At 41.7% G+C, this 26,810-nt stretch overlaps 1 long non-coding RNA gene across 1 annotated transcript in view; it reads left to right on the top strand.

Moving 5' to 3' along the window:
• Positions 1–26,810, top strand: part of LOC122558367 (uncharacterized) — a 243,906-nt gene that overhangs the window by 199,568 nt on the left and 17,528 nt on the right. Inside the window, exon 12 of the long non-coding RNA XR_006314113.2 lies at positions 22,465–22,620. This is a non-coding gene — a long non-coding RNA (uncharacterized LOC122558367). The remainder of the gene's footprint in view (positions 1–22,464; positions 22,621–26,810) is intronic.

Here is a 26,810-nt window from a genome sequence, read left to right as displayed (position 1 = left end):
GTTGGTTTGTTTTTTTTTAAAAGAGGAAGGTAAAGAAGTAAAGCACTCATTGGTACAACTCTATAGCCTTTAGTTTTGATTCTATTTGTAGCCACAGCCTTTTTGTGGTTAACTAAAGGCATTCTTAGAAATTCCTTATATCTTGAAAGAACTTACATTATCATCAAAAATAAATTGGCTCTGCCTTCTTGTTACCCAGTTTCTTACATGTCTGTATTGATAGAAACTGATGCTGCCAATTGTCCAAATTCCCTGTTATCCAAAACTGTTGTTCACTTGGTTTTCAAGTAGTTTCCAATTATCTCCCACCAAGATCTTGAAGTCTTTTGTGTAGACAGTCACCATTGTTAACCAAGAGATGATGTTTGTCTCCGGCAGTGGATTTTAATTAATGTGGCAATATTTATGTTATCGCTTGTAACATAAGAAACTAGGCATGGATAATGTGGTATTGAAGAATTCAACAGATAGCTCTTGCAGCTCACTGCTGCACACACTCCTTACATTCACAAGCAGACTAGTGTCTGAGCTAACATTAAACTATTGGATTTCAGCAAAGAGCAGCATGTTTTCGATAGCTTGTCATGCTTCAAGTGATCCAAATTAAGATGGAGCATGAGATCTTTATAGCTTTAGGTCATGTGTTATGATACAGGTATGATGTCATGAGCTTGTCTCTTCAAGGTATGCTGACATGCTGACTGTGAGACACAGACAACAAAACTCACTCACAAATCATATTTGACACAATATGGAAGTGGCCAAGAGAACTAGAATTTAAAGGCACATGCAACTGCTCTGTTTGGAGGACATTGTTCTTGTTTTTCTCAGTAGTTAGGATGCAGAATCACTTATTATTTGCTTCTCATTTCTGGCCGTCCTTCAGGAAACGCTTGTATTGAAAATGTAAATCTTTTTGATCATCCCATTCGAGCTAGAGAAAAAGGAAAAGCACTGGATGGAAGAAACACTTGTTTACAAATGACAATTACAAGTTCCAAATTACTTGTTTACAAGCTGCAGGTGGAGGAAGACTACAGGGGGAGAACGAGACCACTCTTCTCAAATGGTTAGTGCAGAAGAAGCTGAACTGTCTTTAGGGAGCCTATCCCAGGCTGTATTGCCTGATACAGGAAGACCTCCAGCCCACTACCTCAGCTGCTTCTACATTGCATACTGCAGTCAAGGTTACTATGCCTTTCATCATGTTTGCCTCTGGCTACTTCCAAGCTGAAATAGCGAATAGCAGCAGCATCAGCCAGTATAGAGTTCATTCTTGCATTAAACAGGTGACTGATGTCACGTTTGCTAATGGCATGATCCCCACGGAAAATTCTAAACACCAGGTAAAGGTTGTGCAGTGCGCACCTTCCCCCAATTCAAGGCTCCACGGACTTGACCCAGGATATCCTGCAGGGTCCTGCAGACCAGCTCGTGCCTTCATGAATCATAGGGGCTTCAATTCTTTCTGTTTGTACTTGGCTTGCCATTACACATATTGCGTACGTCTGTGCTTGCTTTTCCATTTGCAGCTGTGACGCTCTTATCTCGCGCCAATTCACAACCCTCCACTTTCTGTCCTTGCTTTGGAATAAACGCCTCCTTTGCACAGTTCACTCATGAGTAATCTCAGAAGTCAAACTTGTAAGCCGAGTTGCATTATAATAGAATTATTGACTCCTGATTGTTTTGAAAAGGCCTTTGCAGCACTGAAAGCAATGCACAGAACTTAAGTCCCTTCCTTTTGAGGTGAGTTTGCATTAGAGTGGGGCAGGATATGATAGGTGAAGGTAAGCCTTTGTACTGTCTGCCAATTTGGGGATATCAACATGGACAGCATAAACAGCTTTGCTCCTCCCCATGTCCCCACCTAACTAGCCGATATGAGCTTGCATCTTGGATCATCTTTGCTCCCAGCTCCTGGGGGTTGACTCCCATATACTGCACCCCCTTGAACTCAGATTGTTCTTCACTGTGAACAAATGCCTTTCCCACATGACCCTCATCCCATCCATGATTTACCATATCCAACCCCTTACAAATACTGTTTCTCCCTTCACAATTGTCATCATTCCTTCCCTGAAGCCTGCATCTCGTAAGCAAAATGGATAACTTGTCCAGTCTTCTTGCAGTGACAGCTGCCACTCCTCCACTCCCAAAACCCTATAAGATATGACCCCCTTTCCTCTTTCTGGATTAGAGTGGTGCTAGAAAAGTACAGCAGTTTAGGCAGCATCTGAGGAGCAATAAAATCGACGCTTCAGGCAAAAGCCCTTCAGCAGGAATACAGGGTCTTCCTGATGAAGTGCTTTTGCCCGAAACATCGATTTTCCTGCTCCTCAGATGCTGCCTGAACTGCTATGCTTTTCCAGCACCACTCTAATCCAGAATCTGGTTTCCAGCATCTGCAGTCATTGTTTTTGCCCCTTTCCTCTTTGTTTCTCTGTAAGGATTTAACAACCTGACCATGGCCCATCTCCTTTAAGTAATCCAGTTGAACAGGTCCAGTTGCGAACTGGGCCTGACCATTGGCTATACATCTGACTGACTCCACTAGCACTACCCTGTAGACTGGCCTACATGGAACCACAGGACTGAGCATGGACCACCCCTGAGGTTGCAGAGACACAGACCTCTTGGTTGAGATCACCCTGACCTATTGCCTGGTCATGACCAATGCTCTGGGCTGGTATCAGAGGCTACCCTTAACCTACAGTGCTGTGACCCCCCCCTGACAGATGGGTGCCTCCAGGGACTTTCATAAGGATGACTCTCCTAAGACTTTGGGACAATGGTGCCTGCTTGCTGCACGGGAAATGTGTTTTCTGAGTACCTATATACATGGTATAGGTATGAGATTGATATAGCACATTACCATCAAGCAATGTCTTGACTGGAGAATGCTTCCAGAAAGGCAAGCTGCCTGGTCATTAGACTGCACTAATTGGCATAGCAAAGGAAGCCATGGCATGGACTGTGTAAGACAGGTAGGCTCAAAGAGAGTGAGCATTAAGACAGCAAATGAGTAGCCCTGAGATGCAGCCTGGTCCACTCGGTCAGCTGGATGCCTGTCCTTGTCTACAAAGGGCCCCTGCCACAGCTTTACAGTGCAAGCTGCTGGTGCACCCTGGAATGTAAGTTTATGCTTCCAGAGTGCCCTGCCAATGTATTGGAAAGGTGTAATGATTTTTTAAACAGAGTTGAGAAATGCCAGATGGCCACTGTCTATGCTGAGGGTGTGTGCAGTTGGTGCTAATGGGTCAGATATAAAGTCATAGAGATGTACAGCACAGAAACAGACTCTTCAGTCCAACTCATCCATGCTGACCAGATGACCTAACCTAATATGGTCCCATTTGCCAGCATTTGGCTTATATTCATCTAAACACTTTCTATTCATTTACCCATCTAGATGCCTTTTAATGCTGTAACCTGAGATATTGTTCAGTCCTATGCAACATTGACACCTCTCAGAGCAACTGGCAAGCTGAATTTACCAAGTAGATTAGATTACTTTATAGATTACTTTACAGTGTGGAAACAGGCCCTTCGGCCCAACAAGTCCACACCGACCCGCCGAAGCGCATACCACCCATACTCCTACATTTACCCCTTACCTAACACTACGGACAATTTAGCATGGCCAATTCACCTGACCTGCACATCTTTGGACTGTGGGAGGAAACCGGAGCACCCGGAGGAAACCCACGCAGACACGGGGAGAATGTGCAAACTCCACACAGTCAGTCGCCTGAGGCGGGAATTGAACCCGGGTCTCTGGCGCTGTGAGGCAGCAGTGCTAACCACTGTGCCACCGTGCACTCTGATTTCCATGTTGAGTTTTCGCGTGTTTCACTTGTTTGGCACGTTTGGTTAAAAAAAAGGAAGGTACATTCTGGGCTGGGCTGTTGTCAAAATGTTTAAAAAATAATTATCTCCCTTAACCAACAACTCATTGATGCCTAGCAAGAAACTCACCACATTGTCCATCAAAAGCATAAAAAAACGCTTCTGATATTGAGGTTGGCCTCATCTGATTCTGCTATAAATCTTACTATAGTCCACATCGTTCAAACCCTTATAAGATTCTGCCTGAAGAATAAGGTGATCCTGCAATAATCTTTGAACCATTGAGTTTAACCTGAGCTTTGTTCCAACTCCCAGGAGCTGTCTTATTTTCAAGTGGAATGGAAACCTGAAGATAGCAGTCTCACCACCAGGATGACTATCTGGTTCATTATAGACAGCTTCCTGGCTGCTCCAAAAGTGAAGATTATTCTTGATGTGGAAGGAAAGCAGAGTTAATGTTTCAAGTCTGTCTTCTTCTGAACATGCTGCCTGACCTGCTGAGTTTTTCCAGCAATTTCAGATTTTGCTTCAGATTTCCAACATGCAAAGTTGTTTGTTTCGTTCTTGATGTGTTTAATCATGATCGTCACATCAATATGTGTAAATATTACATTTCAGCTTGTGTTCATGGTTATTGCATAGAATTACACCTTTTCAGCATATCCCTGTATTCCTTTCTCCCTTAAATGCTTATCTAACTACCCCTTAAATATGTCTATAATTAACCCCTGTGATATTCGCAGCACAATTTCTAGCTGAGGAGTTTCTTCTGTACTCCCAATTTGATTTCTTGCTGACAAAATTATATTGGCAGCCTTTAATTTTGCTCATCCACAAAAGTGGAAACAATCTGCCTGCGTTAACTCTATCAATTTCCAATGCCTCTGTCATATCAGCCCTCAGCTTTCACTCTTCAGGTGATAGATACCCAGTCTATTCATCTATTCCTGATAGATTGAACTTTGCAGCTCTAGTATCATCCTTGTCAAGCATTTTGCACACTTGTCAGTGGTTCTAAACACATTTTAATCTGTTACAAACAGGATTACACACAATATCTCACATGTGGTCCAACTAACTATATTTGTTTTATACAAGTTTAGAACAACAAGGAAATCATAAACTGGGCAGAAGCAGACTCTAAGGAATCATCTGCCATCCTCCCTGCCTATACAAATAACAACAACATCTTAGATCATCATAAAGTGAGTCATGACTGCCACCAGAATGGCAAGCATTCATGTGCATAATTTTGTGCCTATGGTTACAAGCCAGCTGCACAGTAATGGAATAGATATCATCTCTGTTTATGAAGGCGATGGGATTCAGGGCAGGGTCACATATGGCCACACTTTGGAACACAGTGTGGTGCTGCTGTTTTCCATGAGGTAATTGATAAAGTAGGAAACTCTGGAAAACAGCATACCTATGCACTGCTGTGTGCAAAATTTGATGTATGTAGCTATTGTGTGAAAGGATCCAATAGTATTCAACCATCCTTACCCTGGAATCCGAGCTCACGGCTGAGTGCAGGATAGGACTGGCAGAGATACTGTCTTTTTCAGCAATTATACAGCCACCTTCCTACTGCAGAGGTTAATCAAAAGTGCCCAGTATCAAAAATATATGATCATAGGACTAATTAAAAAGATTTTAGAAAACAGCGAGGATAATACTTTGCCCCACAATTTGGCTTTAATGCATGCCTTTTGACAAACTGGCACCTGCGCAATCCTTGCCCATCATGTACTGGGTGCCTCACTACAGGTAGTTTTGCTTCCGATCAATACAAGAAATGTGCAGCTGAAAAGAGAAAGGAACTCAGCTAATATTGTGGCGTGGGGAAAAAGGGAAGCAAGAGGTACATGTCACCTACAGCTCAATGATCAGGTGGCTAAGCATGAGGAGAATGTAGAAAGTAAGAAGGAGCATTAATTTTGAGCATACTATTATCTTTGATAGGCTTAGCCTCACACCTGACTATGCCCTCTGGAATGGCCATCTCAGTAATGGTGGCATCATCTCCTATATAAAGATTAGGGCATTTACAATACCGTTTTACCCACTTGGGAGTTAGTTACTGCTGCCTTCCATTGTGCACAATCTTGTCTCCCAATGCACTATCAGAAAACGTTGAGAACTCTCTCCCATGTTGCACAATGTCTTCAGTGAGCATTTACCCCTATCTGTTCCTGGCCCAAATCCTTTCCTATTCTTGCACCATCACAATTTTTCTTATTCATTCATGTGATATGAGTGTCACTGATGGGGCCAGCATTTATTGCCTAGTTCCCCAAGGGCAGTGAAAAGTCAACTGCATTCTTGTAGGTCTGGAGTTATATATAGACCAGACTAGGTAAGGATAGCGGATTCCTTTCCCTGAAGGACATTAGTAAACCAAATGGGTTTCTCTGACAATTGACAATGGCCATTATGGTCATTATTAGACTCCTAATTCCAGCATGTGCAGATGGCGGGATTTGAATCCAGGACTCAGAACACTATTGGGTCTCTAGTTCAACAGAATAGCAATAATATCACAAAACCATCACCACGCCCCAATTGGGGATAAGGCGACCAACAGAAATATCAGCTCCAAACCTGTGGTAAATCCAGTGCGGGATGGAATTCAGGAGGGAGGGCTTATCACATTCGGCAGTGTGAAGCCAGAGCATTACTCTCGCTGTAGCTACAAGCTTTGGCAAATTACACTGAGACATCCAGCTTGGAAATGTGATGTTACGTGTCGAATTGGGTCATAGACACCTTCTGCATTTTGTTTGGCATCAAATCAGAATATGGGCTATAACTGTAGTCTGTTAGAACACATGCAAAATACGAATTCTGGAAATCAGGAATAGAATTCTGGAAATACTCAGAAATGCAAAACAGCATCTGTGGAGAGAGAAATAAAATAAAATTTTCAGTAAATGGCTGATCTATATTCTGTTGAATATTGAATTAAGATATGAAGCTAATTTATGCACTAGGGAAAACTGAGTCATAGTGTGCCTTTTGCTAAATGAATCTCTATGTTAAATTTAACTGGTCTTCCTTGACTATAAGTTCATTGAAACTAAATTAAGACATGCTGCTTTAACCATGGTGCCTGTAGAATTGAAATGGATGTTCAGAAGTTTGAATCAGTTCAGCTTTTTCTCACCTGAGCTGAATGTGACCTCTATAAAGGCCATAAGTATAAATGTGTGTACAAAACTATAACATAATACATATTATTACAAAATAATTTTGATGACGTTTGTATTTTGCTGATTCTTGACCATGTCAACTTATCCACATTGTCAGCAAGCATTATTTTTGACTTCCTTCTCTTTCCAGGTTGGTTCACCCATTCTTCTTTAAGCTGACGTTACAGGATTTTCTTGCAGCACCATAGCCAGACTCTTCCCCAGTTTCAATTCAACTCTTAGTCTTTCTTACTCTGTCTGTAGTGAAATAGATGTATAAAATCTGAAAGCCAGCCAAAGGTTTATTGAGGGAAATAGACAGCACATAGTGAAGAACCATATATGGTTCCTGCCAATGTTGAGAACTATTTTCAAAGAGAAAACTGTACCTTTTTACTTGTTTCCCAAACATTTGTGGGAAGAGATTTCTGAATGAATCATTCTCAACAGAGTAACAATTAAAACAGTAGCTATTTGATATCTTCAATTTGTGGGGCCTGTACTAAAAAAAATGCTCTAAGTCAACAGCAAGAGTCAGATGTATGTGGCCAAGGCTTCCAATCACAACTTTGTTCTGATTGGTTGGTGTGCTGTCAATTGATTGATACGTTGTCTTCATGATTTTTGCTCCTGTGCTCATTGTAACTTGGAATGTACACAGAAAAGAAGTTGGAGTTTCTGTAATGCATGGCATATGGTCTCACCATGATCTCCAGCATTAGATATTTGGTTTAAAAGTTCTTCCCTCTGACCGTCTCCTTCCCATTGATATTTAGTTAATTAGTTTAGACCAATATACTTAATTAGAAGGAAGATATAAAATAATGAAGTTCTTTTTCATTACAAGTTTAGATTTAGTTATCATTGTCAAAAGAATGACTGCTGTTCAATTTTTAAAATTCCAACTCAAGTCCTTCATTGCCTCAGTTCAAAAGCACAATCTCACAGAAAGAAATTCGTCAACAGGAAATCTCCAACTACGGTCTGTTTACAGAGCCCCAGAAAGTCATAAACTAATATGTACTCAAAATTCGCTTCAGTTGTGGAGTCACTGGAGCTGTAAAATGTAGATTCCATTTTAGGGGCAGTGGATTGACTCAGGACCATTAATTTGAAGAAATGGAGCATGTTGGATATTCTCCAGCTCCCTCTGTATGATCAGCCATTTGAGACAGTTTAGCTCTAGAATGACTATTTCCATATATATTTTCATCTTTAACTAGCTAATAACAAGCAGATTCAAATGAATAACTTTTAATTTTTAGTTATTCATTTACAGGATATGGACAACATTGGCTAGGCAAACATTTATTACGATTGATGTCATGATAATTACAATTAATTAGCAATTTGTGGGTATTTCTGCAGTTCATGATGGGTAAGACAGCTAACAAAATCATACCAGGTTCCACAGCATCTGTCCTGATGTCAGGAACTGTCCTGTATAATATGGGATTTTCACCAAACTCTTCTACTGTTAAATATCAAATTCCATTCAAGACAGTGGTCAAGAACATAGGTGTATGTTGAATTTGAATTGCAGTCACTGAAGTTACATCCAATTGTAGTTGTTTCATGTGTTTGTTCAGAATTTTCAGATTATTTACCTTGAGTTGACACTGGACATTGAATTGACTATATTCAATAGATTGAGCAATTACATTAAGTAATTGAGAACAATTTATACCTAGATCAGGTATATTTAAACAGTATGCTTGGGTTATAGGCTCAACGTCTTCAACTACTGCATCAGTGATGTTCTTTCCAATATAAGGTAAGAATTAGGATTTTTTGCTGATAACTACACAATATGTGGATGCCTTAGATTGTGAAGCAGACATAAACATGTGCAGTTTTACCAGAACAACATTCATATTTTGGCTGATATATGGCAATTAACATTTATGCCACTTATGTACTCAGAAATGACCATCTTCAAAAAGAGAGAAATTAACCATTTCCTCTTGGCACTCAGTGGCACTATTAAGTTCCCACTATCAACATCCTGAAAGTTATCATTGATTATTAACTGGAAAGGCCATCTAAATATTGTGGTTTTAAGAGCAGGTCAGAGGTGTAGGATTTTGGGAGAGTAACTCACCTCCTGATTTCCCAATGTCTATTTACCATCTGCACCCTACAAGTCAGGGGTGTGATGACATAGTGCCTGGATGTGTGCAACTCTGATAACACTTAAAAATCTCAATATCAACCATGAAAAAGCAGTCTGAGTGATCAGTACCCCATCCATCAACTTAAACAACAATTCTCCCCACCAACGAACACACAGTGGCAGTCCTGTGTGGTACTTATAAGTTTAATTTCAACAACACCTCAAGAGTCCTTTGATAGTATCTTTCAAGCCTATAAACTCTCCCACCTAGAAAGACAAGGACCTGGGAAGACCACCACTCCCCTTCATACCACACACATTCCCGAGATGGAACTCTATCACTGTGCCTTCAGTGGGCCAAACCACTCAAACTCCCTTCTTAATGGCACCGTCACTGCACTACCCTAAAGACTGCAGCAGTTAAAGAAAGCGGTTGACTATCACCCACTCCTTGACAATTAGGAATGGGCATCAAATACTGGCTTGCCAGCAATGCCCATTTCCCATGAATGAATAAAGTTAAATTTCTAATCAAAGATATAAATTGGCAATGGATTGGTTAATGGTTGGAATTATATAGTTGGATCCAAATGCCATGTTTCTTAGATTAATATAATTTACTGGGAGGTTCAGAATGATCAGCTTTCTATGAAATAAAAATATTTTGTACAAATGTTTGCATAATATTCTGTCTGGTTCTTAGAAGAAACAATTCTATCTTTATCTAACACGTTTTCTTGATTCCCTCCAGCTAAGATGAAGAATTACAAAGTCAGTGTATTAATGGCAACGTGGGCTGGTGGGTTTTTGGGTTACTTGTCCACTGACATTAACACAATACCACTGCTTCTCAGTAAATGTGCAAAAAGAGGATAATAATTATTACAAAACAATCATTCAGGTATGTAAAGAAATAATGGGTAAATACATGGCAAACTACATGACAATGTAAGGTTAGCTGCAATTAAAAAAAACACTTGCATTTTCATAGCGCTTTTCATGAATGCCAGATTTTTCAAAGCACTTTGGAGGCAATGAAGTGCACTTTGAAGTGTAATCACTGAATGATTACATAGTTAATGTGTCAACAACTGATTATAAAAAAAAGTTAGTCACAGATCAGGTTTGCTGCCTGGACAACAATTATGCAAATCTATTAGATTTCTAAGATTATTGTGAATAAAAATGATACATGTCATTTTTGTATAATCAATCTACCTTAAAAGTTAATTTTCTTGGAACATATTTTAAGTGTAATCCTGTAATATTGGGTTATTAGTCAATGTTGTTTTGCTCCTGGGTCATCCTCAGGAGTATTACATGGATTTGATGAGTAAAAAAACAAGATTTTAAAAAGCTGTGCATTTGAGCATGGAATTTATAGACTCTAAAGTTAAGCAGTCATGGCAAATAGTGACCCAGATTTTGGGTTTGTGGCAAATAAATGGTATCAAAAATCATTACAGTTACAGTGCCCATAGACTTTCTATAACTTTTAACTTTTAAAACTACAACTTTTAAACTAGAACTTGCAGTGATTTGAAGTTCATTTCAGAATGAAACTCTTGACAGAGGACATGGAACCTATGTGATTAAAACGTGCAGCAATTTGTCTCCTTAACTAATCAGATTAAGGAATCCTTATGAATAGGCATAGATTCTATATTAGGAAGTGTAAGTAAGAATAATTAATTCATTGCAAAATTATGTATTGAATGTGAACAAATGAGGGAAAGAAAGATGGATTGAAGAGTGATAAGAGCCAGAATGACAAAAAGAGTTAAAAAGTAAGCATACTAACCTTTTTAATATTTTAACTTCACCAAAAATAATTAGAAACTGAAGAAATTACACTCTATGCTTATAAAAGTTCATTTTCAGTGCTTGAGAAGTTGATTGGCACTAATGAAGATTTATCATACAATTAAATGTTTATCTACCATGAAATGGATGCGCCATGCCTTTTTCTGAGATGGTTAGTTGGAATCTATTCATGTAAGTACCACACTTCATTCCCACCTGAACCTTTCAATGAAATACCAGGACAGTGAAGTCTCGGGAGGAGCTGAGCAACTCAGAAAGTAACTTTCTAATGTCCACACTTAACATACAAGTGGTCTTGCTGAAAGTTGTTCAATTTACTCTTTATTAGTAATAAGGACTGACAGTTTCACTGATGTTTCAACTACAAACTATGGTTTAATGACATTTACAATGATCTTCTTGCTAAATTTCTTTTAATGGCATATATTTCTTCTCTCTGGTCATTTTAATTGCACTTGCAAATAGAACAAGCTTTACTTCCTTTTCTAAAATGACTTTGTTTAAGTTATTTATGGGAGAGGAGCATTGTAGGCTGCATTTATTGCCCATCCCTAATTACCCAGTTGAGGTTCAGTCACTTTACAGTGAGTGTGGGGTCACATGTAGACTGGATGAGTTAAGGGTTGAAGATTTTCCTCCTTAAAAGAGCATCAGTGAACCAGATTTTTTTAAAAAATGTGGAGATGCTGGTGTTGGACTGGGGTGGACAAAGTTAAGAATCACACAACACCAGATTATAGTCCAACAGGCTTAATTGGAAGCACTCACTTTTGGATCGCTGTTCCTTCATCAGGTGGTTGTCATCAGGTTGTCATCAGGTTATCACAACCACCTGATGAAGGAGCAGTGTTCCGAAAGCTAGTGCTTCCAAATAACCCTGTTGGATGATAACCTGGTGTTGTGTGATTTTTAACTTTTTTTTTAACTACAATTGACAGTGGTTACATGGTCATCATTAGACCAACCTATTATTCTAGATTTTTCTTTTATTGAACTAAAATTTCACCATTGGCCATTGTGGTATCTGAACCATTCTTCCCAGAACATTAGCCTGGGTTTTGGCTTACTCATCCTGTAACATTATCATGACACCATTGCCCCTCATATATATGCAAAAACAGATAATAATTATCACAAAACAATCATTCAGGTATCAAAAGAAATGATGGATAAATACCCTTGTGATGTCAGTTAACCTCAAACTTGATGCTTTACTTTCCTTCATTCCAAATAAAAATAATTTTAGAAGCTAATGAAGAACACAAATCAATACAATGTATACAATAGATATACTTTGTACAATTTATACAATGTGTACATTTTGTAGACAATTTATAGACTTTATACAATTTATGCAATGTATACACCTTATGCACGAATGTATACAATTTATACTTCAACACTATCTTTCTTTACATCTGAGCTACTTGAAATTTCAGCTATGGGTTGCTTTGGAGCCTCGATCCAACTGGGTTGAACAGTAAGAATCAAGCCCAATTCTTTGGGATTAAATCAACTGCTCATTTCCTAACATGGAATCTGTTGGATAATTGAGAGAAAGATACTAGTAAATAATTTAAATCCTGAACCAAAATTCAATAGCACCACAATATAGCAAGAACTGAGTTGCAGTGGGTCTTCTGAGGCTGCTACATTGACCTCACTGCAAATTAGAAAGTCAGCTCTTTTAGATATACTGAGGTATGCCATCTGGGTAAATACAAAACTCTGAAATGTGCACAGGGTTGGAGAGGTTGATAGGAATTGAAATCTTCTTCGGAGCTCTAAGTTAGATCTCAAAAAGGTGTAGATGCTATTTAAGTGCAAGTTTTTGTTGCTGTTAAACAGCTGGAGTGTGGACGATTATAAATTACTTGGAGATCACGTAGAGACCCAATGTAGCAAAATGATTTTCGAAAACCTGCCTCTTAAAGAAGTGGTAGTATTCTAGGAAGCAGGCAAAATGGGCAGTGTAAGAAAGGAACAGCAAATTTTAGGGAAGTGAACCAGGATATCAGTGAGATAATAGGGAATGTTTAAAGAGGTCATATACCTACTGAAAATCTGGTGAGGTGCTTTATAACCTGAACTGACTGTGGCACTGAATGTTACTTCATAAAACCTCAGGCAGTACAGGAGGAAATTCAACAATCTTAACAAAAGAAACAAGATCATGTCAATCCTCGACAACTTCTTTTGAGGCTTTTTATATGTCCCCATTGGGGAGGTCAAAGTGAGATCTAATAGTGGGGAAGGAGATATTGCTGGTTCCTGAATTATAACCTCAGATACCGTGAAATTTGCTTTAAAATGAAAAAGGATGGTGGATGATCATTATGACAGCAACTGAAATTAACTAGTACATTTAATACAGTAAAATATCCCAAGATGTCTTACAGGAACATTACAAACATAATTTGAAGCTAACACACAGAAGGAAAAATGAGGCCAAACGACCAAACTTTGAGCAAAGATATTAAGAAGCAAACTGAAGACAACAATAGTTAACAGCTTCCAAGAGGTTTGAGTCAGCATGTTTGAGAATCTTCAATATCAGCCTGACACTTAATAAGTCTGTTCTCACACTGACCCGTCGCCTCTCTGATACTGCATCAAGTGCAAGTGCCATAGCTACAATCAACTTCATGGTGTCATCTTTTACCTGATGACAGATCGTGTGAAATTTGCAGCTGTCTTGATGTGCTACATCTTGAAAAGTGGTTACATTTCAAAATTACTCTCAGTTAAATGTAATGTGAATGTACAGAATGTGGTCTTTCATCAGTACTTGCACATGGCCCATTGAAGAAGTGGTTATGAAAACCCTTGCACATTGGATCCAAGAAGGACCCTCTGGAAAAGAAATGAGACAGGAATCTGAGAATTTAACTTGGTTTGATTATTATCACATGTACCTAAATACAATGAAAAGTTCTGTTTTGCGAGCAATACAGGCAGATCATAACAGACAAGGGCACACAGATCACAGGGTGATTGAACAGAAACAGACATACAAAGTTACGGCTGCACAGAAGGTGTATAATCAACATTTGATTTGAAATTTGAGAGGTCCATTCAACAGTCTAATAACAGCGGGGAAGAAGCTGTTCCTGAACATCAGCATATGTGTGCAAACCACTTGATCAGTATGCAACTTGAGAGCAGGTGAGGCTTTGAGATTTTCAGGTTGATGTTCAAATTTTATCTGCTGTGGGTTTAGGTCTTGAGCCATTTCTTTAATCAGCCTGGTTCAGATGTTCATTCTCCCTGACCTGCATTGATCATTTGAGAGGCTTAACCAGAAAACTGCTTTGTGTTTCGGACAAGTGTAAAATATCTGAGTTAATTTCTTTGAAGGTTAACTAATTTAATTTATGGGGAGATGGTGATGTTCTTGATATTGTCACTAGATTAGCACTCTGGAAGAATAGCCTAATACTCTGGGGTTATTCAATTAATAAAATCTGGAAATGAAGACTCATTAATAGTGAACAGGAAACCATACCTGGTCTGGTCTATATGTGACTCTAGACCTGATTTGTTGTGGTCAATTCTCAACTGGCCTATTAAGCTACTCATTCCAAAGGTAATTGTGGATTGGTAACAGACCTAGGCCTTGCCAATCATGCCCACATCCCATAAATTAGAAACAAAAAGTTTAAGCAGAGTCATTTACAACCACATACTTCTTTATTCCGCAGGCAAAATATGCACTGCATTTAGTGTGAGGGACACTTCAGTGCAATGAATATAATGTCTGCATGCATACTGTTAACAAAGTACAGAGCACATTTACATTATTCTGTTTTCTTAAATTGTCAAGCTTAATTTACAAACAATGGTGCAGATACTTTGCTGGTCAGATAGTTGTTATGCCAGTTGGATGAGAGTTGCTCATGGGTAGCCTGTGGAATACCCACCACAGCGCACTCCGAAGGAATTATGCAGTAAATTGTTAAAATTCACACAACACCAGGTTATGGTCCAACAGGTTTTTTTGGAAGCACTAGCTTTGGGAGCACTGCTCCTTCATCAGGAGGCACCTCCAAATCATGCAGTAAATTGAATTTTTCATTGAGCAATTCTTCTATGCCTGGAACCTTTATGAGTGTCGATGTAAATTGGAAATTTCAAAGGGTTTCAATGAAATTAAGCAAAATAGTTACTGAGGAGATTTGGATTATTATATACAGATCTAAATTCTGATTAAAATTAAACTGACCCCACCTCACCCACCGCCACCCCCCCCCCACCCCAACCCCACCCACCCCCACCCCCCACCTCTGATTCTGGCCTTAGCATTAGACCAGAAATCCCCAGCTCCTGCACATCCCCCACCACATTGGTCCCCATGCAGGACCCAATATCTCCCACCAACCCTGACCTACCCAAATCACTGCATCACTTAACTGGTCCCCCTTGTCATCTTGCATCCTGGCGCTTTACACACTTGTCATGCTACACCTACCCAGCTGGAACTTTACTCCTAGTAACCTTATCCTCACAAACTGTCGCCCTACCCTGTTGTTACCCTGCCTACCAGGCACTCTCTAACCCTATCCTCCTCAGTCCCTAACATTACTCTTAACTTTGCGTACAAACTCATTGACAGCAGCTGCCAAATTGGCTCTCAGGATCTCTAACTTTCAGAATATTGCAGCTCTTGTTGTGAAAAGGGGGTGCAGTTGCCTTCCGCTGACAGTTTTGTGCTATTAAAGAACTACCAGAATGGAAGTACATTTCTGAAGGAGCCCAGAAATGCAGAAATCCCTCCTTTTGTGAAAAAAGATGGGGCCGGAACAACAATCTGCACGCGATTGCCACTTCTTGGAAAATCTGGCCACAGTGCTGTGGGGTATTGCCTTTGCTGATTTCTGCCGTTTAAAAATATTCTTTTCTTTGTTTTAGAGCCTCTCCCCAACCCTCTTCTGCATAGCTCTGACTAAAATGAATTGCTGATGATGTTGACCTCATATGATCACAGAAACATAGAGATTGGGAGCAAGAGTAGCCATTCATCCCTCAACTCCACTCTACCAATCAATATGGTCATGGCTGATTATCCAAGTCAGAACACTGTTTTGCGTTCACTCCATACCCTTTGATCCCTTTAACACTAAATTCCTTCGAATCATTCAATGGTTTGGCCTTGACCACTTTCTGTGGCAGTGAATTCCACAGGCTCACTACACTCTGGTAGAAACAAATTCAGCTCTTCTCATTCCTGAACAGCCTCCCTATATCCTTCGACTTTGACCTTTTGTTCTGGACTCCCTGGTCATTGGGAGCATTCTTGCTGCATTAACCCTGTTAAGTCCTGTAGAATTTTATTGGTTTCTATGACATTCTTCGAAACTCAAGTGAAAATGGTCCTAATTTTTACAATCTCTTTTCATACTTACGTCTTGCCATTCCAGGAATCAGTCTGGTAAACCTTGTTTCAATCCCTTCAAAGCCAGGGCATCCTTCCTCAGATAAGGAGAGTAAAACTGCACACAATACTTTAGGTGTGGTCTCACTTTCCAACCCAGTACTCAAATTCTCTCCCTATGAAGGCCAACTTACCATTTATCTCCTTCACTGCCTGCTGCACCTGCACGCTTACTTTCAGTGACTGGAGTATGAGGACATCCAAGTCTTGCGTACATCCACCTTTCCCAGTCTATCACCATCCATATAATAATCTGTAAACCTGGTTTTACTACTAAAGTGGATTCCCTCACATTTATCCACACTATACTTCATCTTGCATTTACCCATTCGTTTCACTTTCCAAATCACATTGAAGTATCTCTGCATCCTCCTTACAGTTCACTCCCTTACTCAGCTTCATACCATCTGCAAGCTTGAAGAAATTGTATTTTGTACCCTAATGGAAATCACTGAATATATGTTGTGAATAGCTGTGATCCTAACACTGATCCCTGTGATCCACTAGTCACTAGCTGCTGCTCTGAAAATGACCTGTTTGTTTCCTGTCAGCCAACCAGTTCTCTATCCTTGTCAGTCCACTTCCCCCCAATCCCATGTGCTTTAATGTTACATGTTGCCTTATATATTCACATCCTGGGAGCCTTGAGAAGCCCTTTATACCAAGCTAGTTGTCAAAAGACATGTCTTAACATAACGTGCGTCTAATTGCTTTTGATTAAAAAGTAGCCAAATAATTCCAATAGTGACAGTGGCCTCAGTCTTAGAATACTGGTTTGATCAAATCATGATTTTTTTCAACAGTTTAGATACAATGATCAAATTAAGATTTGCCCTTTTAACCTAAATCCAAACGGAACCATGTCATTATGCAAAATGTTGTTTATAATCTTTTGTCACAATCAAAATTATTGGCACCTGGGCTAAACTGCCAATATTTAATACTATAAAAAGTGGCATTCTTTACTTAGGTTTCTGACGGGAAACTTTTAAAATATTAAAGGGATAGGAATTCTGTGCAATATTAATTATTTGGATCAAAGTTTTGGTGCACAATTTGTATTTGTCAGGACAAATAATGCAGGAAAAATATTATATGGTTAAATCTTAGACAGATGTGAAGTCTTATTCATAACCTTCAACAGGACAGCCTTTGGCTTACGAGTGTGATAAAATAACTCTAAAGTTAATTGTTAGTTGTAAACAGCCATTTAGTGTTAAAAGCAGAATAGAACACTTACTTTTAAACATTTGTCTCCAAACCAGTCAATGACCTTTCCTCTGTCACTACCTCGAATCATGTACAGCTGTGATACTGAGTGGTTATAAAAAAGATACATTCGACCTCCCTGTTCTACTGCTGTTTGTCTTCAGCAATTTTGAAAGAACCTCACACTGTCATAACTACTAGATGTTGGGCACCCTGCAGGATGATGAAAAATTATTCACCTGAATAAAAATTTCTTTGGCAGTCCATCTGAGCTTTGTGGTTTAGCTACAGAGCAGATGTGTTTCAGCTGCCTTGTCAACAGGGTCCAGTTTGTAACGTTCTATGAAGTTCGAGGTGGGTACGAGTTTCTCAGAGAGTAGCCAAGTGGATGCATGACTTTGAAGCAATTCAAATTAAGTAGCATACAAAGGGAGCAAAATTGTCTTTTGTTCGTAGATGTATAACAGGCATTAACGGAAACGAAGCATACAGGGGAGGTGCCCACATCATTAGTGTCATCCCAAGCAGCACATAATACCCATGCTCTGATATCATCAGACATGTAGTATCAACTAGCTGCATTATTCATTGACTGCACACTGAGTTAGGATGGTCTATAAAGGCAGATAATGTCTCTTAGGGGCAGGTGTACTCGGACTGGATAAAATGGAGAAATCTCTTGACCACAAAAATGGCAAGTACTGATATGGCATCAAAGTTTTCCATTAATGGAAGCTCTGATGCAGGCAGTGGGTTGGGCATGGGAACTCCTAGTCCTTCCAATAGATTGGAAGCCCTCTCGGCACCAGCTTCACCTGTACTGGCAATAGCTGGCAGAGGAATTGCATACAATTTGAGCCTAGTTTCCAGAACATGGTCACATTGCTATAAACGGTCAACGTTCTGACCCACAATCTGAGACAGGAGACTGACAACGGGAGAAGGCTAAGACTAACTGCACATGTTTTGAAAGGTTTGTGCTAGCACTGTCATAGACAGCGATAGTATCACAGAGATGGTGGTTGAATACGACACATGGGTAAGTGATTGAAAGCACATTGGGAGAACTCCTGTGCTGTTCTTTGGGATTTCATATAGCTGCCTGAAAGGGTAGGCAGAGATTTGCTTTAACATTCCATATAAAAGCAGCACCTCTGACAGTGCGGAATTCCTACTGGAACTGTACTGCTGTTTGTGGACAATGCTGGATGCAGTTGGATGCTGTATTTCTAACATTACAACAGTGACCACACTGCAAAGAGGCTTAATGGTCTGTGTACTGAAGAAGGGGCGCCAGACTCTAATTGGCAACTCTGCTTTCTCTCCATAAAGTCTGCTGAGTTTCACCAAGCCACTTCAGTTTTTGTTCTGATTTCCAGCATTTGAAATTATTTGTTTTATTTGATAGTACAAAAAAAATCACATTTTTAAAAATGTGGCACTTCAAAAACAATGCAATGACATCCATGCCACCAAGGTATCCTCATTAGATTTTGCTCTGTCTTTCCCTTCTGACTTCATGTTGCCCAGGGTTCTGCAGCCGGGGTAGAGGAGACCTGCTCAGCATTGGGGCTGGTTGGCCATCAAGGTTTGGTTGGATGGCCCCAGGGTCATTTGTGTCTGGACAGTCCTAACAAAGGCTTGAATTTCAACGTTCAGAGGGGGAGGCAGGCAGGGTGAAGATGGGGAGCCCAGCTACCACTGGAGTGTCCTGAGAGGAGACTTCTAAGGGGCCTGCATGTAGGTTCTCCTCTGGCTGGGTGCCTCTCTTTGTGGAGAAAGGGCATCAATAGTAGGTGCCAGGTTCACCATCCCCATATCTCATGCCTTCAGTCCTGAGGACCAATAGCTTGGGCAATGGGATGCAGGCATGTGGGTCACTCCAGTAGACCCTGAGGGTGCTGGACCTGGTTGTCTGTGGTAGCTGCCACCCCTGTGCATGTGGGCAGACAAATGGTTATGTCTTTGAGCAGCTGGGTCCCCGTGGCATAGCTGCAATGCTACAGCTCTGGCATTGAGGGCCAATGCATCCCAAACAGCTGTCTGCTGTTCCTGTCCCTCCCTATGCATGAGGGTGAAGACCTTGATTGCTGACACCACAAGAGTCTCTCCTGCCTGGGGCTATGGAGGAGCCTGGTGTCCAGTAATCCTCTGAGAGCCAGAGACCTGAGGCATTTCTTCCTCAGCAGCTGTGGAACGGTCACAGAGAGGTGCTCACCGTATTGTGCTCCCATATTTTCTAACACAAACATTTCTACGGAGGTATTGGTATCTGAGCCGGTGGGGATGCAGGAGGCAGCCTTGCTGATGTTTCCTCTGAGGCATCAATACCGTATCCTCAAAGGTAACTCCTGGTGAAGTCAGTCATTTCTCCAAGGAGGTGGTAGACATGCCAGTGGTACCCGCTAGACAAAAGAGACAGAAGGCTTCACGATCAGTGGTTAGATGTGGTGTGCAATGCAGGACACTGACAACAGAGCTCCTGTGAGTGTTGAAGAGTGGTGCTTGTTCGGCTGGGGGGACATGGATGGCTCGGCATTCCCGCAGGAGTGGTCCCAGTTTTCTCCTTTGAGGGCCAGGATTCTATACTTGTCAGGAGTCAAATGTTGAGCACCCCATCAACTGTCTGGGCCATTTCTACACTACCGTGGGCTGTTTTCTGTTGGAATGAGAGAAAGGGAGAGATTAGGTGAACTGAAAGTTGGTGGCCTGGCTGTTAGTGCTGGTGCTCCAGTGGAAAAGTAGTGTGGTGCTCCAAGGGGTGGTACGGAGAGTGTGTAAGCTTAGTGGTATGGGAGGTTTGGTACGGGAGATTATGAGATCAAGAGATGGAAGTTTTTGCAAGCAATAGTGAGTGGTAGAGCATGAAGCTTGGTAGGAGGCAAATGAAGTAGTGGAGATAGAGTGAGTATGAGCTAGCAGAGGTGAGATTGTGTCACTTACCCCAGTAGAGTGCACACATGAGTGACCTTGCAACACTTCTGACAGTTCCTCTGCACCATGGAAACTGCACTGGGTCTGGAGGCATGGCCCTCTGTGCTGGACCTTTGGGAACATGACATCTTTCCTCTGCACTACCCCTCCATGCGGATCTCCAAGTCTCAGTTGAAGAATCATGGCAACATCTTCCCCTTCTCTGATATCCTTGCAATGTGTCTGCCACAGAGCAGTGCAGCTTGGAATGACTGTGTTTATCCAGGTGGAGAGTAATCTATTTAATATGGTTCACATCCAGGTGGAGAGTAACCTTTTCCATATAAGATTAGATTAGATTAGATTAGATTAGATTACTTACAGTGTGGAAACAGGCCCTTCGGCCCAACAAGTCCACACCGACCCGCCGAAGCGTAACCCACCCAGACCCATTCCCCTACATTTACCCCTTCACCTAACACTACGGGCAATTTAGCATGGCCAATTTGCCTAACCTGCACATTTTTTGGATTGTGGGAGGAAACCGGAGCACCCGGAGGAAACCCACGCAGACACGGGGAGAACGTGCAAACTCCACACAGACTGTCGCCTGAGGCAGGAATTGAACCCGGGTCTCTGGCGCTGTGAGGCAACAGTGCTAACTACTGTGCCACCGTGCCGCCCACTTGGGTACCAGTGATGCTTACGTATTTATGTATTTATGTATTGTTCGTTAATATGATAAAGTCAACTAGGACTTGAGGTCATATCTATACACAGTTCTTCATTAACATTGCATAATTTCAATTACTCAACCCCACTGCCTGTGATATTTTCAGCAGCATCATCTTCTTTCCACAGCACAGGATCTGCCTTTCTAGTATTTTGGCAGATGTTTTGGACCATACTCAGAGAGCTAGCATTCATTACCAGACAGAACCCGATGATAGCCCTCTTGTCTTAGTGTCAGAGTGCTATCAGTTCTAGCCCCATCGAGAGACATTGAGTAGAATCTTCCTACCTCCTGATGTTGGTAATAGGTAGAACATTGGCAGAATGTGGTGAGGTGACTAATGAGAAAGTTCTCAACGTCAAGACCAAGACATTCCAATTTCCAACCGAGCATTGAACAGTGAGATTCCTGCTACTCTGTGGCAAGAGGCCTATTTATATACGTTAGCATTCAGTGATTAGCATCTCATTATTAGCTAATCTGACCTCATATAGTTTACCCACTGGCTAACTATAGGCAATGCCAACATGAAAATAAAAGTGGGTGCCTGGCAGTACTTTGCTGTACCTTACCAAACTTGCTGCATTACTTGCTGTATCACATCCATTTTCTGACCCATCTTATCATGCGTCATTTCCAGAACAACTCATCGCCCATCAGATATCTGTCCAAAGACCAGCATCCCCCACATCTCTGCCATCTTTGAGAGTCCACTGTGCACCTGGAAGAATGCTGGCGTTTGGCATCTACCCTGCTCATTGTTGGGGATTGAGGAAAGATGTCTGAGAAGGGTGCAAGTTGGCACCCTAGTTCTCTGACAGGCACCTGCAGGCCCTGACTATTGAGTTGGTGCATTACAGGGCTGGCAGAGGGGAGGCAGTAGTACCACACCATGCCAGTCTCAGCAGATATTGCTATCAGGGTCAGTGTCAACAGATTAATGACCTTCTGTGCTCCACTAGGTGTAAGAATCATTCTCTGTTCTGTATCACCTCACAATCAGTCTCCCTCTGCCAGTGAACCCCTCTCCCTCAGAGGCTCTGACTGTCTGGAGCATGCAATATCTTCCCTCACTCACTCTTGTTACCCATCATCCTACCACACCACTGTACTGCCTTGGAACACCTTTCCCCCAAAGGCACCATCACTAACAGTCATGCCACCCACCCACATCTTACTCTTTTTCCTCTTTATGTCACTGCAGAGGACATCCCATAACAGGGCAGAGCAATGCCAGACAGGTGGAGGGATACCTGATGCTGTCACCCCATCCTATGTGAAAGGTGGATCCCTGCCCTCGCAGGAGAGGATCAGCACTGTTCCTGCAGGAATCCAGAGACTTACCGCTTCCAGTAATTGAGTAAGTACTACTTGTTGTTCCACTGCAGTGCTGACACTAACCAGTAACCACTGGACCTTGTGTGTCATACAGATGCCTCTCGTGTCATGCAGATGTAGCCCACCTCCCAAGGACATCTGAGAGAGCTGTCCATCTGCTATAGAGGACAAGTCCCCAACCTCTGCGGCGAACAGTGCTCAGGCACAGAGGAATTGTCAACAAGGCTGTGTCCTGGACCTCCCAGCAGATCCAATACCAAGATGTCAGTTGGGATCATTAGGAGTCTGGGATTAGAGGCTCCTGAGGATCTAACACTGAGTATTACGCACATGGGCAAGGAAGATATGCCTCAGGACACTGGCATTCAGAGGAGTGCCTGTGACCAGATCATTGCTTAGCTCCCAGCAAGGGACGACCCTGTACTGTAGGCATTCAGGAGAATTGAGACAAATGCAAAGAGAGGAGGAGCAACAGCAGGCAGGAGTATGGGATGCACTGGCCTTCATCACTGGAGCAGTGCAGCCAGTCCTGCAACTGCATGTCTGTCTCCATGGTCACAGGTTAGCAGCTACCATGGAGAAACCGGCCTAGCACCCTCAAGGCATTCCAGATTCTATCACCTCACACATTGTTCCTTAGGACCTAATGTTATGGATGAGACTAGACCCCTAAAGATATTTAGTAAAAATATTTATCTTACAGCCTGAAATTTTCTTATTTTAAAGGTAGATATGAAGTGCCATGTTCCAGATGCAATGCGCCTGGTCAAACTACTCAACATTAAGCAAAACACAATTTATTTCAATATTATAGTTAAAATCCAAACTAAAGAATGAGGAATTTAGAATAACTTAACTACTGGAATGCCTAACTGAAATATAGACATAGCATCTATTACTAACTAACTGTTCCAACATCAAGAGAAAATCCAGACAAAGTAGCAGCCAACAGATATTCACTGAAGCTTCCAACACATTTGAGTCCTCAAACGGCTTTAGTTGCTATGACTTTAAAAACTAGAAAACTTAGTCTGTGAGAGCTGGCCAAAACCAGGCTTCTTCCATTGTCCCAACTTTAAAAAAACACACCTCGAGGCCTCACAAGTTGCTTACTTAAGTCATCTTCAGGAGCCAGTTTTCACCTCTGCCTTACAACATCTCTTCGAAAAAAAGGATAGAATAACCTTTTAAAGTGACAACATCATCACAACGTGAGTGGGCGATGGGTACCTTGAACCTAGTCCAGCTGTAACTTCATCACAAGGAGATAGGGCGTTGCTAAGAGGTACCCTGCCGAATGACAGACCATACATATAGGCCCCTTAGTAGTTTCCACCCAGGAGACTGCAGAGGTGGCTGGGCCCTCCACCTTCACCGAGCTTGCTCCTTCTTGACTCTTGGAAATTCCATCTGAAAAGGGTCAACTTGTCCCTGGCAAAAGAATCCTCAGGATGCCTGGTCTGTACAGACCTAAATGCCAGCCGTGTTGCCCACCCAAACTTCCAGGGCCATCAGGCTCCACAACAGAACAGGATCACTCCACCTCTTGTGTGGAGCTGAGTGCAGTGCAGTAGAGGGAAATTCTACTCATGGCACCGTGGCTGGCAGTTATATAAATTGTTTGTTCATATATGCTTATTTTTCAACATTCATGTGGTTTTCTATGTCTCGAAGTAGGATCTAGATATATTATTGTGCCTTTGTGGTATCGCTCCTGGGCAGTAACAAGATGCAATTGTTGGGAGTCTATGATGAGCACTAAATACATCATGTGCAAGCAGAATGACAAAGTGTGTATTTGGCACTGGCTGACTCCAACACCTTAGGAACTCCACTCTACTCCATCAACATTATCTACTGTTCAGCTGGCTGTATGCACAGGAATATTCAACTCAGACAGTTCCCTAGCAGTGACAAGGAGCAACACACAGAGAGGTCAATGTCAGGGAGCAGGCACACAGTATGCATGTGTTGCTAACATGTCTTTGCTTGGAGCCAATGTTCATCCTATGTGAAAGCCCAGCGATCATTTGCAGATGCAGTGCCCTCCCTCACACATCAGCTCACTTGCCCCAGTGATGGTGAATGCATCATGGTGAATGATGGTAAATGTTGACATTTATCTCAAGAGGGTTGGAATATAAAAGCACCGTTGTGCTACTGAGACTTTATAAAGCTCTGGTTAGGCCCCATTTGGAGTACTGTGTCCAGTTTTGGTCCCCACACCTCAGGAAGGACATACTGGCACTGGAGCATGTCCAGCGGAGATTCACACGGATGATCCCTGGAATGGTAGGTCTAACATACGAGGAACGGCTGAGGATCCTGGGATTGTATTCATTGGAGTTTAGAAGATTAAGGGGCGATCGAATAGAAACTTGCAAGATAATACATGGCTTGGAGAGGGTGGACGCTAGGAAATTGTTTCCGTTAGACGAGGAGACTAGGACCCGTGGACACAGCCTTAGAATTAGAGGGGGTAACTTCAGAACAGAAATGCGGAGACATTTCTTCAGCCAGAGAGTGGTGGGCCTGTGGAATTCATTGCCACAGAGTGCAGTGGAGACTGGGACGCTAAATGTCTTCAAGGCAGAAATTGATAAATTCTTGATGTCACAAGGAATTAAGGGCTACGGGGATAATGCGGGGAAATGCCCATCAGCCATGATTAAATGGCAGAGTGGACTCGATGGGCCGAATGGCCTTACTTCCACTCCTATGTCTTATGGTCTTATGGTCTTATTCACGGCTGTTTTGCTGAACATTGCACACTTTCCATGTGGTTTGTGGTTTGATTCAGGGTTAACGTGCCTCTGTGACACCCAACATGACAATTTCTCCTCTGGCTATCCATTATGTGAACCTCACAGGCTTCACACTTTTCCAGGTTATCGCCCAAACCATGTACAGTAGTTCCTCAATTACCCGAATGAGGTGGGCGGAGAGTATTTTGTTTGGATAAATCGATCTGATTGTAAACAAGTGGTAATTTATGAGTGTCGGTTATCCGAACATTTCTCGGTTATCCGGCAACGCATGCCATAATGCTGTTTAACCGATAACAGAATGCTGAGTTTCCTAATGATGTTTTTACAGGACCTTGAGATCTTGTTCAGATAATCTGAAATTTGGATAATCGATGTTTGGATAATCGAGGTTGTACTGTACATATGCCTGACCAATTTACCTGTTCCCCATTGCAGCTGTATGCTGCTGGTTGTCAACGCACCTTGCTAGACGGGTTTAAGTTTGCAGGGCACAGTGCCACTACATTAGAGAGATGCCAGGATGATGGCGATGACTCTCTGAAATTTGGGTATCAAAGTCGATGACTGAAGTGTATGTCTAGCAGGTACATATTGATCAGATTCTACTCTGCACTTTAGTCATGAGCAAGATGGTGGTCGTTTAGAGAAAGTGGCAAGATAAAGGTACCAAGCACCAACTCTGATTTGCATGTTGTGTCTTCCGATTGGCTAGTTTAGTTCTGAGGAAGGGTCACTTGACCCGAAACATTAACTCTGATTTCTCCCGCAGATGCTGCCAAATCTCCTGAACTTTTCCAGCAATTTCTGTTTTTGTTTCTGATTTCCAGCATCCACAGTTTGTTTGGTTTCCCAATGGCTAGTTTGCTAAGATTGCAACTGGATTATTAATTAGGTAAATTTGGCAATCAATGAAGTATTTAACAAGCATTATTCCACATCCATTGACATCTTGCTGCTCCCTGATTAGAATCTTGCCACACTGCTTATGAAAAGCATAAAAGCTGGGACAAGTTAATCTCAGCATCAAAATGAGCCTCACCACACTGATCATCTGATTCTGCCACACATCTCACTATAGGCTGCATTGCTCAGACCTTTATCAGGTTCTGTCCTTAGGCTCTTTATTACCAGACTTAACTTTCCATGGGTTTAATGGCTAATGAATGTACCGTTACAATTACTGTTATAATATTAGGATGTTTTAGGTTTATAACAGGATTATATTTTGGGATACAGCATTAAGTTATGGTTATTTATGGGCCATGCTATTGTAAACACCACCAACACCAGAAGGGCATCTGTTGTGAATAACTGTACTCAGGGGGAAATGTCAGGGCTTAGAGGGAAGTAAGGAGCACACAAATCACAACCTCCCAGCTCTGGGTAGAGACCGAGGCAGGTGGCAAGGTGGCATTAGAGGGGGCAGATGCTCTCAGCTTCCTCC

This window comes from Chiloscyllium plagiosum, unplaced genomic scaffold (genome assembly GCF_037043375.1).
Source record: "Chiloscyllium plagiosum isolate Xiang-an unplaced genomic scaffold, Cpla_swu_hap1 HiC_scaffold_17, whole genome shotgun sequence".
Classification (NCBI taxonomy): domain Eukaryota; kingdom Metazoa; phylum Chordata; class Chondrichthyes; order Orectolobiformes; family Hemiscylliidae; genus Chiloscyllium; species Chiloscyllium plagiosum.
Note: the sequence above shows the minus strand (reverse complement) of the source record. Positions and strands in the feature narration are given on the sequence as shown.